Source organism: Hippopotamus amphibius, chromosome 1, assembly GCF_030028045.1.
Source record: "Hippopotamus amphibius kiboko isolate mHipAmp2 chromosome 1, mHipAmp2.hap2, whole genome shotgun sequence".
NCBI classification, from domain to species: Eukaryota; Metazoa; Chordata; class Mammalia; order Artiodactyla; family Hippopotamidae; genus Hippopotamus; species Hippopotamus amphibius.
The window spans coordinates 188,093,639-188,105,889 of record NC_080186.1 but is presented as its reverse complement, the minus strand read 5'-3'; the positions used below and the strand labels follow the sequence as shown (position 1 = coordinate 188,105,889).

Here is a 12,251-nt window from a genome sequence, read left to right as displayed (position 1 = left end):
ATCAGCCACTTATAAAACTAGGAAGTTAAAAGACAAAAGTAGTAAAGTCAACTATAGCCACAATAAGTAGTTAATGGGTACACAGAACAAACAGATGTAAAATATGATGTCAATACAGATGGCCAATAGGCACATGAAAGGATGCTCAACATTGCTAATTATTAGAGGAATAAATATCAAAACTACAATGAGGTATCACTTCACACTGGTCAGAATGGCCATTATCAAAAATAAAACTACAAATAAATGCTGGAGAGGGTGGGGAGAAAAAGGAACCCTCCTACACTGTTGGTGGGAATGTAAATTGGTGCCGCCACTATGGAAACAGTATGGAGGTTTCTTAAAAAACTAAAAAAAGGGTTGCCATATGATCTAGCAATCTGACTCCTGGGCATCTTCCAGAGAAGACTCTAATTTGAAAAGACACATGCACCCTAATGTTCACTGCAACACTATTTAAAATAGCCAAGACATAGAAGCAACCTAAATGTCCATGACAGATGAACAGATAAAGATGTGGCATATACATATGTGTGTGTGTGTACATATATATGCAATGGAATATTAATCAGTCATAAAAAAGAATGAAATAATGCCATCTGCAGCAATGTGAATGGACCTAGAAATAGCCATACTAAGTAAAGTAAGTCAGAGAAAGAAAAATACCATATGGTATCACTTATATGTGGAATCTAAAATATGATACAAATGAACTTCTTTACAAAACAAAAATAGACTCACATACATGGGAAACAAAGGGGAAAGGAGGTGGGTGGGGGTGGGATAAATTAGGAGTTTGGGATCAGCAGATACAAGCTACTATATATAAAATAAACAACAAGGTCCTACTGTATAGCACAGGGAACTATATTCAATATCCTGTAATAAACAATAATGGAAAATAATATGAAAAAGAATATATATATCTCTATATATCTCAGATATATATATCTTTCTCTCAGAATCACTTTGCTATACACCAAAAATTAACACAACACTGTAAACTAACTATACTTCAATTTAAAAAATAAAGCAAAAAATGGGAAAGAGTTGTGGGATAAAAATGATGTCAAAACATTAGGCTTTGTGAAGGGGAATAAAAACGCAGGATTGTTAGAATAAATTCAAACTTAAGAGACCATCAACTTAAAATAATCACATATATATATGATACATATGTACTTATATCTAGTTATATATGAACCTCATGGTAAGCATAAACCAAAAATCCATAAAAGATACACACACACAAAAGAAACGAATCCAAGCATAACACTAAAGATAGGCATCAAATCATAAGAAAAGAAAGCAAAAGAAGAAAGAAACAAAAAAAGACCTAGAAAAACAACCCCAAAACAATTAACAAATGGCAATAAGAACATACCTATCAATAATTACTTTAAATGTAAATGCTCCAATCAAAAGATATAGAGTGGCTGAATGTATACAAAAATAAGACCTATATATATGCTGCATACTCTAAAGACACATAGAGACTGAAAGTGAGGGTACAGAAAAACGTATTCAATGCAAATAGAAGGAAAAAGAAAGCCAGAGCCATACTTATATCAGACAAAATAGACTTTAAAACAAACAGTGTAACAAGAATCAAAGAAGGACATTACATAATGATCAATGGATAAATCCAACAAGCAGAAATATCAATTGTAGATATATATGAGCCCCTAAACACACAAAGTTAATATTAACAGGGAGAAATTAAAAGGAAGAAATTAACAGTAACACAATAATAGTAGGGAACTTTAACACCCTACTTACATCATGGATAGATTATCCAGACAGAAAATCAATATGGAAACACTGGCCTTATATGAGACATTAGAGCAGATGAATATATATATATATAAAACATAAAAATATATAAAACATATATTTATAAAACATTCCATCTGAAAGCAACATAATACACATTCTTTTCAAGTGCACACAGAATATTCTCCAAAATAGATTACATGCTAGACCACAAAATGTCTCAATAAATTTAAGATTGAAATTTTATTAAGCATCTTTTTCGACCGCAAAAGTATGAGACTAGAAATCAACTACAAGAAAAAACTGCAAAAAACACAAACATGTTGAGGCTAAACAATATGCTACTTAATAAACAATATTCACTGAAGAAATCAAAGAAGATATAAAAAAAATACCTGAGGGAGGGTGGGGGGGACTCGAGGGGGGGGGCGTCAAGGAAGGGAGGGAATATGGGGATATGTGTATAAAAACAGTTCATTGAACCTGGTGTACCCCCCAAAAAAAAAAAAAATACCTGAAGACAAATGAAAATGGAAATACAGCAATCCAAAATCTATGGGACATAGCAAAAACAATTCTAAGAGGGAAGTTTATAGTGATATAAGCCTGCCTCAGAGAACAAAATCTCAAATAAACAATGTAGACTTACATCTAAAGGAACTAGAAAAAGAAAACCAAATAAAAGCTCAAGCTTAGTAGATGGAAAGAAATAATACAATCAGAGCAGAAGTAAACAAAGTAGTGACTAAAAAACAGTGGAAAATATCAATGAAATTAAGAGCTGGTTCTCTGAAAAAATAAACAAAATTAATAAACCATTAGCCAGACTCATCAAGAAAAAAAGAAAAAGGGCTCAAATGAATAAAATCAGAAATGAAAGAGAAGTTACAACTGATACTACATAAATACAAAAGATCACGTGAGACTATTATAAATAATTATAGATCAATAAAATGGACAACATAGAAAAAATGGACAAATTTCTAGAAACAATCTCCCAAGACTGAATCAGAAAGAAATCAAAAATATGAAAGACAGATTACCTGTTATGAAACTGAATCACTAATTTAAAAACTCCCAATATACAAAAGCTAGGCCCAGATGGCTTCACAGGTGAATTCTGCCAAATATTTAAAGAAAAGTAAGTTAACACCTACCCTTTTCAAACTAGTCCAGAAATTTAAAACAGAGGAATGTTTCTGAACTCATGCTATGAGGCCACCATCACCCTGATGCTAAAACCAGAAAAAGACACCACAAAAAAGAAAATTATACACCAATATCACTATGAACATAGATGCAAAAATTTTCAACTAAATACTAGCAAACTTAATTCAATGATGCACTAAAAGGATAATGTACCATGATCAAGAAAGATTCACCCTAGGGTCACAATAAGGGTTCATTATTCAGAAATCAATCAAAGTGATAACAAATTGAAGAATAAAAATCATATGATCTTAAAAGATGCAGAAAATGCTTTTGACAAAAATTTAACATCCATTTATGATAAAAACTCAACAAAGTGGGTATAGAGGGAACATATTTTAACATAATAAAGGCCATATATGACAAACTCAGCCAACATCACACTCAATGATGAAGAGCTAAAAGTGTTTCCTTTAAGATGAGGAACAAGACAAGGATGCCTATTCACACCACTTTTATTTAACATAGTATTGGAAGTCCTAGTCACAGCACTCACACAAGAAAAAGAAATAAAATAATCCAAATTGGAAAGAAAGAAGTAAAACTGACACTGTTTGCAGATGACATGATACTATATATAGAAAATCCTAAAGATGCCACCAAAAAACTATTAGAATTAACAAATGAATTCAATAAAGTTTCAGGATACAAAATTAATTCACTGAAATCTGTTGAATTTTTATACAATAACAAGAAACTATTAAAAATAAATAAAGGAACTTTTCAGAACGCTCTGTGAGACGCGGAGTGGCGGCCGCCCGAGCTGCGCACAGGGACGTGCTCCTCGCTCCCCAACACTGGCATCAGCCCGCTCAATGGCTGTAGAAAATGGTAAAAGAAACCACTTACTACGATGTTTTGGGGGTCAAACCCAATGCCACCCAAGAAGAATTGAAAAAGGCTTACAGGAAACTGGCCTTGAAGTACCACCCTGATAAGAATCCAAATGAAGGAGAGAAGTTTAAACAGATTTCTCAAGCTTATGAAGTGCTCTCTGATGCAAAGAAAAGGGAATTATATGGCAAAGGAGGAGAACAGGCAATTAAAGAAGTGGAGCAGGAGGCGGTTTGGGCTCCCCGATGGACATTTTTGATATGTTTTTTGGAGGAGGAGGCAGGATGCAGAGAGAAAGAGGTAAAAATGTTGTACATCAACTCACAGTAACTTTAGAGGACCTATATAATGGTGCAACAAGAAAACTAGCTCTGCAAAAGAATGATTTGTGACAAATGTGAAGGCCGAGGTAGCAAGAAAGGAGCAGTAGAGTGCTGTCCCAATTGCCGAGGTACTGGAATGCAAATAAGAATTCATCAGATAGGGCCTGGAATGGTTCTGCAAATTCAGTCTGTCTGCATGGAGTGCCAGTGCCATGGGGAGCGGATCAGTCCTAAAGATAGATGTAAAAGCTGCAATGGAAGGAAGATAGTTCGAGAGAAGAAAATTCTAGAAGTTCATATTGACAATGGCATGAAAGATGGCCAGAAGATAACATTCCATGGTGAAGGAGACCAAGAACCAGGACTGAAGCCAGGAGATATTTATCATTGTTTTAGATCAGAAGAACCATGCTGTTTTTACTCGACGAGGAGAAGACCTTTTCATGTGTATGGACATACAGCTGGTTGAGGCATTGTGTGGCTTCCAAAAGCCAGTATCTACCCTCAACAACCGAACCATAGTCATCACTTCTCATCCAGGTCAGATTGTCAAGCATGGAGATATCAAGTGTGTGCTAAATGAAGGCATGCCAATTTATCGTAGACCATATGAAAAGGGTCGCCTAATCATTGAATTTAAGGTAAACTTTCCTGAGAATGGCTTTCTTTCCCGTGATTAACTCTCTTTGCTGGAAGAACTCCTACCTGAGAAGAAGAAAGTGGAAGAGACTGATGAAATGGACCAGGTAGAACTAGTGGACTTTGACCCGAATCAGGAAAGATGGCACCATGACAATGGGGAAGCCTATGAGGATGATGAGCATCACCCTCGGGGCGGGGTTCAGTGTCAGACCTCCTAATGGAGCTGCTGGATGGCACTTGCTGCTGGCGTTTTATTTGCAGTAGTGATTGAATGAAGGACTATAATCATAATATGCTCACTACTTGCTATTGTTTTGTTTAAATATTCAATTATAGTAGTGTTTTAAAAGTTAAATGAAGAATAAACACGAATATAAAAGCTCTGACTTTGCCCTGTATGTATGATGACTTCAGTGTGCAAGATAAGTTTAATACTTGTAAAAACTACTTTAAGAAATTTCCCCTAGCATTTGTTAGGCCATACTTTGTAAGTGATTTCAGCTATGTACATGAACTAGCTTAGACTGAAATGCCAGGTATACGTATTGACTTCAGTGTATGACCCTTAATTGCTAAGCTATGAAGTTAAAACTGTATTTAACTAGCAGTCAAACAATTTGCAGAGGAGTGCTGGTCTGTATAATGGGATTAAGTGGGATTCATTGTGATGCCTCTGCATTTATTCTGTTGCCTCAACTGTTACTTGAAGATGGCATGCTATATAATTTAATTTAGCCTGTGGTATCAGTGGTAGAAATGATACCTTTCTGAAGAAGGGGTTTATCAATATAACATGCTGCTTCTTGAGGGCTTGCATTTGTAGAATTGCATTCCCTTCTGCTGTGCCATCTTTTTTTTAATATATATAGCTATTGGTCCTGGATACTTTTTTCCCCCCCCTTCTCTTTGGACCACAGTAAGCCTTTAGAGTAGTGACTTCTGGAGCAGGGTAACTTAAGAGGTTAGAGTGATGAGACCTTTACATGGAGAAGTAATTTGCATGTATGAAATAGGAAGGTGTTTTGCAGGTATGTTACAGGCTTACTTTAAACCTTTTAATTATACTTCAAAGTAACTGTAATTTAATGTTGGTAGTATAACAAATTATGATGAATAGCTTTAATTGTATGTTTAAAGTCATATGTTGACAAGCTTAAATCTGGATATCAGAATTTAAGCAATTCTTGAAATGTATGAATGTCTCCTTAATATACTGATTACAAAGCAAAAAAAAAATAAAATAAAATAAAAATAAATGAAGAAAACAATTGCATTTATAATTGCATCAAAAAGTATAAAATATCTAGGAATAAATCCAACCAAGGAGGTAAAAGACCTGTACTTAGAAAACTATAAGACATTCTTGAAAGAAATTGAAGACAACACAAACAAATGGAAAGACATGCTGTGCTCCTGGATAGGTAGAATTAATGTTAAAATGACCATACTACCCAAGGCATGTACAGATTCAGTGCAAGCCCTATCAAAATGTCAATGGCATTTTTCACAGAACTTGAACAAATAATTCTAAAATTAACACAAAAGACCCCAAATAGCCAAAACAATACTGAGAAAGAAGATTGAAGCTGGAAGTATCACGCTCCCTGATTTCAAAGTACACTAGAAACCTACAGTCACAAAACAGTATGGCACTGGCACAAAAACAGACACATAGATCAATGGAACAGAATAGAGAACCCAGAAATAAACTCACACTTATATGATCAATTAATCTACAACAAAAGAGGCAAGTATATGCAATGGAGAAAAACAGCCTCTTCAGTAAGTTAGGAAAACGGAACAACTACATGTGAAAGAATCAAACTGGACTACTTTCTCACAACATGTACAAAAATAAATCCAAAATGAATTAAAGACTTAAATGTAAGACCTAAAACCATTAAAATCCTAGAAAAACACATAGGCAGCACATTCTTTGCCATTGGTCTTAGCAAAATTTTTTGGATGTCTCCTCAAGGCAAGGGAAACAAAAGCAAAAATAAAACAAATGGGACATCAAACTAAAAATCTTTTGCATAGTGAAGAAAATTATCAACAAAATGAAAAGGCAGCCTTCTCAATGAGAGAAGATATTTGCAAATGATATATCTGATAAAGGGTTACTATCCCAAATATACAAAGAACTCATACAATTCAACATCCAAAAAACAAACAACCTAAGAAAAACTGGGCAGATGACCTGAATAGACATTTTTCCAAAGAAGATAGAGATGGCCAAAAACCACATGAAAATCTGCCCAACATCACTAATCATTAGGGAAATGCAAATCAAAATCATGAGATACCACTTCACACCTATCAGAAAAACTATTATCAAAAAGACAAGAAATAACAAGTGTTGGTGATGATGTGGAGAAAAGGGAACTCTTGTGCACTGTTAATGAGAATGTACATTGTTACAGCCACTATGAAAAACAGTATTTGGGTTCCTCAAAAAATTGAAAGTAGAACTACCATATGATATAGTAATTCTTCTTCTGAGTACTTTTCTGGAGAAAACAAAAACATTAATTTGAAAAGATATATTCACTCCCATGTTCACTGCAGCATTATTTACAACAGCTAAGATATGGGAACCCATAAATGGATAAATGAATAAAAATATGGTATATATACATAACAGAATATTACTCAGCCATAGAAAGAATGACATCTTGCCATTTGTGAGAACATGGATAGACCTAGAAGGTATTATGCTAAATGAAATGTCAGAGAAAAACAAATACTGTACAATTTCACTTATAGGTGGAATGTGAAAAACAAAACAAACAAAACAAAAATAGAGTCACAGATACAAAGAACAAACTGCTGGTTGCCAGTGCAGAGAGGGGCTGGGGGTGAGGGAGATTAAGAGGTTATAAAACAAATAAACCATGGGGATGTAATTTACACCATAGGGAATATAGTCAATAATATATATACTTTTAAATAAATTTATTTATTTATTTATTTATTTATTTATTTATTTATTAGCTTTGTTGGGTCTTCGTTGCTGCACACAGGCTTTCTCTAGTTGTGGCGAGTGGAGGCTTCTCTTTGTTGTGGTGTGTGGGCTCCTCATTGCTGTGGCTTCTCTTGTTGCGGAGCATGGGCTCTAGGTGTGTGGGCTTCAGCAGTTCCGGCACATGGACTCAATAGTTGTGGCTCACGGGCTCTAAAGTGCAGGCTCAATAGTTGTGGCACACGGGCTTAGTTGCTCTGTGGCATGTGGGATCTTCCCAGAGCAGGGCTTGAACCTGTGTCCCCATTGCATTGGCAGGTGGATTCTTAACCACTGTGCCACCTAGGAAGACCCAGTCAATAATATTTTAATAAATTTATATGGTGATGGATGATAGCTAGGCTTGTGATCATTTTGTAATGTATAAAGATATTGAGTCACTATGTTGTACACTTGAAACGAACATAATATTGTAAGTCAATCATACTTCAATTTTCAAAAAATCTTGCCAGTCAATATTCTTCTTATTTAGTCATGCACTGGGCTGCCATAACAAAATATCAAAAATTGGGTGACTTAAAACAACAGAATTTTACTGTCTCACAGTTCTAGGGGCTAGAAGTCTGAAATTAAGGTGTTGGCAGGGCCATGCTCTACGATAGCTCAAGGGAAGAATCCTGCCTTGCCTCTTCTAGCTTTTGGTGTTTGCTGGCAGTCCTTGGTGTTCACTGGCTTATAGATGTATCACTTCAGGCACATGGCCACCTTCTCCCTGTGTGTCTTCACACTGTGCATGTCTGTCTTTGTGTCTAAATTTTCCCTTTTTATAAGGACATCAGTCATATTGGATTAGGTCTCATCCTAATAACTTCATTTGAACTTGATTGCCTTTGTAAAGACCCTATTTCCAAATAAGATCACATTCTGAGGTACTGGGGGTTAGGACGTCAACAGTATCTTTGGGGGGAGCAATTCAACGTATACCAAGCAGCCACCAATAAAGTTTGCTTTTTCTCCTAAAATACATTAAATTTACAAATACTGCCTTTGTTAGGAACTACACTTGCTCTCCAACTCTATGCTACTCACTCTATGCTTTCCAGTTATGTGCTTTGCTTATCTCTGGGTTGACCTAAGACGCTGACGTACAATATGATCCCCATACCAGCAGCATCAGTATCATCTAAAAGAGCAGTCCCCAATCTTTTCAGCACCAGGGACCAGTTTCTAGTGGAAGACAATTTTTCCACGGACTAGGGTGGGGGAGGGATGGTTTCGGGATGGTTCAAGCGCATTACATTTATTCTGCATTTTATTTCTATTACTATTCCATTGTAATATATAATGAAATAATTATACAACTCACCATAATGCTAACAGGAGATGGAGCTCAGGTGGTAATGCAAGCAATGGTGGATGGCTGTAAATACAGACGAAGCTTTGCTCACTCGCCCACTGATCACCCGCTGCACTGCTCACCTCCTGTCATGCGGCCTGGGTTCCTAACAAGCCACGGACAGTATGGGTCCATGGCCTGAGGGTTGGGGACCCCTGATCTAAAAAGTTTGCTATAAATGGAAACCCTAAGCCTCACCTTAGACCTCCTGAATCACAATCTGCATTTTAAAAGATCCCCAGGGGAATATATGCACTCTATTGAAGAATTAGCTTCCATGAGAACAGTGGACTCCTAAAACTGAAGTAGGAAGCTGCCTCTTCTCTCAAATCTTATTGAACCAAGGGGAAGGCTCCCCAGGTGTTCTCTGTGCTGCCTTCCTGCTTTCTAGTCATCTGCTCCCCTGACTTGTCCTGACAGAGTGGACCTCTATTAGCATCATCTAGTTTGACTCACATCTTGGTATCTATCATCCTCATCAGTCCTTGCTAAGTCCTTCTCCTTTCCTGGATACCCATCTTGTACTTATATTCTGCCACGGCTGCCTAAGCACCAGCATGCTATAAATAATTATAGTGCCACTGCACCTGGAGTACAAAGAGTTATAACAAAGCAAGTCAAAGACTATCAAGCAGATGTATTATTGTATCCTCAAACGACACTGGAATGTTGGTTTCATTAGTTTCACAATATGTAAGATAACTCTTTCCCCCGTTACTAATATAATCCACAAAGCTAAAAACAGAAGCTGCCCACCAGCTGGGAAAGTCTGTGATGTAAAGCAAAATCAAAATATTATGATATTGAAGTTATAAAAGTACGTATGTAATTATGCTGGCTCTATTTTGCATTGGATTCTCTCCGAGGTAGAAAATGAAATTGCTTTCCTTTGATAAAAAAGTAAAATTCCATTTATACAGGATGCCATTTGTAACAGAAATTCAGTTAGATGAAAATAAAAGTGAATGGCAGAAAAGCAATCAATAAGCCATAGGAGACATGTCATTTATTATTCTATGTGTAAATTCTAGTTCACTAATAAGAAGAAACAAAGAAATACTAAACTTATACTTCATCATTATTTCAATGTTATTTTTAATGAAATTTTAGATAAATTCCTAACTTTTCTTTTTTAGAAAGTTACTTTGGATCATCTTGATTGCTACTTACTTCATTAAGATAAGATTTTACTACCTGCTTATGAAAAATGCATTTTTTCCCTAATGTTATTTACATATGAAATTTTATGTCTCGTAGAGCTGGAATTTTTTTTAACTAGGAGTACTTATTCCACCTTTTTTTAATCCTATCTTGTTATACAAAGCCAAATAATGTCTTACATTTAATGGTATATTGCCACTATCTATATGTAATTGCATGAAATTATTTAGCTTCACTTTTAAAAATTTATATCTGGTTCCTCTTCTTAAGGCAACTTGTTTTTAGTAAGTTTATATATTGATTTATTTACTGATTGATTGGTTGCATCGGGTCTTCGTTGCTGTGCAGGAGCTTTCTCTAGTTGCAGTGAGCAAGGGCTACTCCTCATTGTTATGTGTGGACTTATTGCGGTGGCTTCTCTTGTTGCAGAGCACAGCCTCTAGGTGCGCAGGCTTCAGTAGTTGTGGCACTCAGGTTCAGTAGTTGTGGCTTGCGGGCTTAGTTGCTCCGTGGCATGTGGGATCTGCCCAGCCCAGGGCTCCACCGCGTGTCCCCTGCATCAGCACGCGGTTTCTCAACCACTGCGCCACCAGGGAAGTCCAAGTCAACCTTTTTTTAACGTGAGCAATGTTTAAAATGGAGCTGTTTGCCTGAAACTTGATCATTAACAATTCTTATCTATGCCACCCAGTTCGTTTCAGATGTTGAGATTCAAATGGAAAACATTCACAAATACTATCTTTCTTATATAGTATGTGTTATGTTCTTCCATTAAATGTGTTTTTGGCTAAGCATCCTAGAAAGAAAACATTTATGACCAGGAAAGTGCCTGCACTGAAAAACAGAGCAGGCTGGACACAGACTGACATTTTACACTGAGAAAGGCAAAGATCGACTCAGATGAGACAAAATTGGAGCTCAGTGTTTCTCGTTCTGCTAGTAAATCACTTATATGGCTTTAGGCACTTAATTAACCTCCCTGGACCTCATTTTCTATCTATACAAGTAGGCCTCTACCTATTGCAGTAACGCGCTTTTGATATGAAATATGGAAATGAGCTAAATAAAAACAACTTAAGTAAAAATACTTTCCTATTCAACAGTCATTAAACAAATGGTTTGAACACCTTATTCCAGGCAACATTGCTGACTTGAGGAGCTAACTCACAATCTAAGGAATATATCACACGCTTGGAACCGAGGGCAGTGTGAGGCAGGAGAAAAACCTTACGATGTGCAGTTGGAAGGACCAGGCTTAACTCTTATTATCTGGGTGAACCTGGGTATATCACTAAACTCTTCCATCTTGGTATTCTCATCTGAAAAATGAAACAATATTCTTATCTGCCTGGAAAATAGAACTATAAGTTGAAAGTGCTATACAAACATTAGTTGTTATTAGTTTTATTAATTTATAGAAACTTAAAATATGCAAAACTATGTTGCCAAACTGTCAACTAAACGAATGACTGTAGCGCTTTAAACCTTATCATATAGTTAAAAAGGTACAGGATGGAAAGTAGGAATTACTGCATATACACTGCACATAAAATATGATATGGAAATCCATAACTATAAGTTATTTTCTCAACTCCAACAGAGAATTTGCTAAAAATCTGGGCAATCACTCATCTTTTAACTATAAAGCCCTTTCAGATGAAAGGTTCTCTGTGAATTCAAAATAACATTGTTGACAAGGTTTTATCAACTCTTAATCCACAAACTGGGTGATCAGACCCTGAATAAGATCTGTGCTCTTTGATAGATGCAATTATTTTGCATGAATATTGTTTCAACAGGAGTCAGGATCTATCTGCTTCTTGTATAGACAAGAGAGATCTATACATCCTCTTGTATACATCCAGAGAGGTCTGCTGTATTTTATAAATGTCCCCTTACTGACTCCAGCTGGACCTGGAAGGGCATCCTTCCACAGGATACAGAGTTATAA

General features: G+C 36.0%; 1 protein-coding gene and 1 pseudogene across 1 annotated transcript in view; one reads left to right on the top strand and one right to left on the bottom strand.

Annotated features, from left to right (window-relative positions):
* The window catches only part of MAN2A1-DT (MAN2A1 divergent transcript), a 281,244-nt gene that overhangs the window by 124,640 nt on the left and 144,353 nt on the right, over positions 1 to 12,251 (bottom strand). The window lies entirely within an intron of this gene.
* Positions 3,811 to 4,999, top strand: LOC130854848 (dnaJ homolog subfamily A member 1-like; annotated as a pseudogene).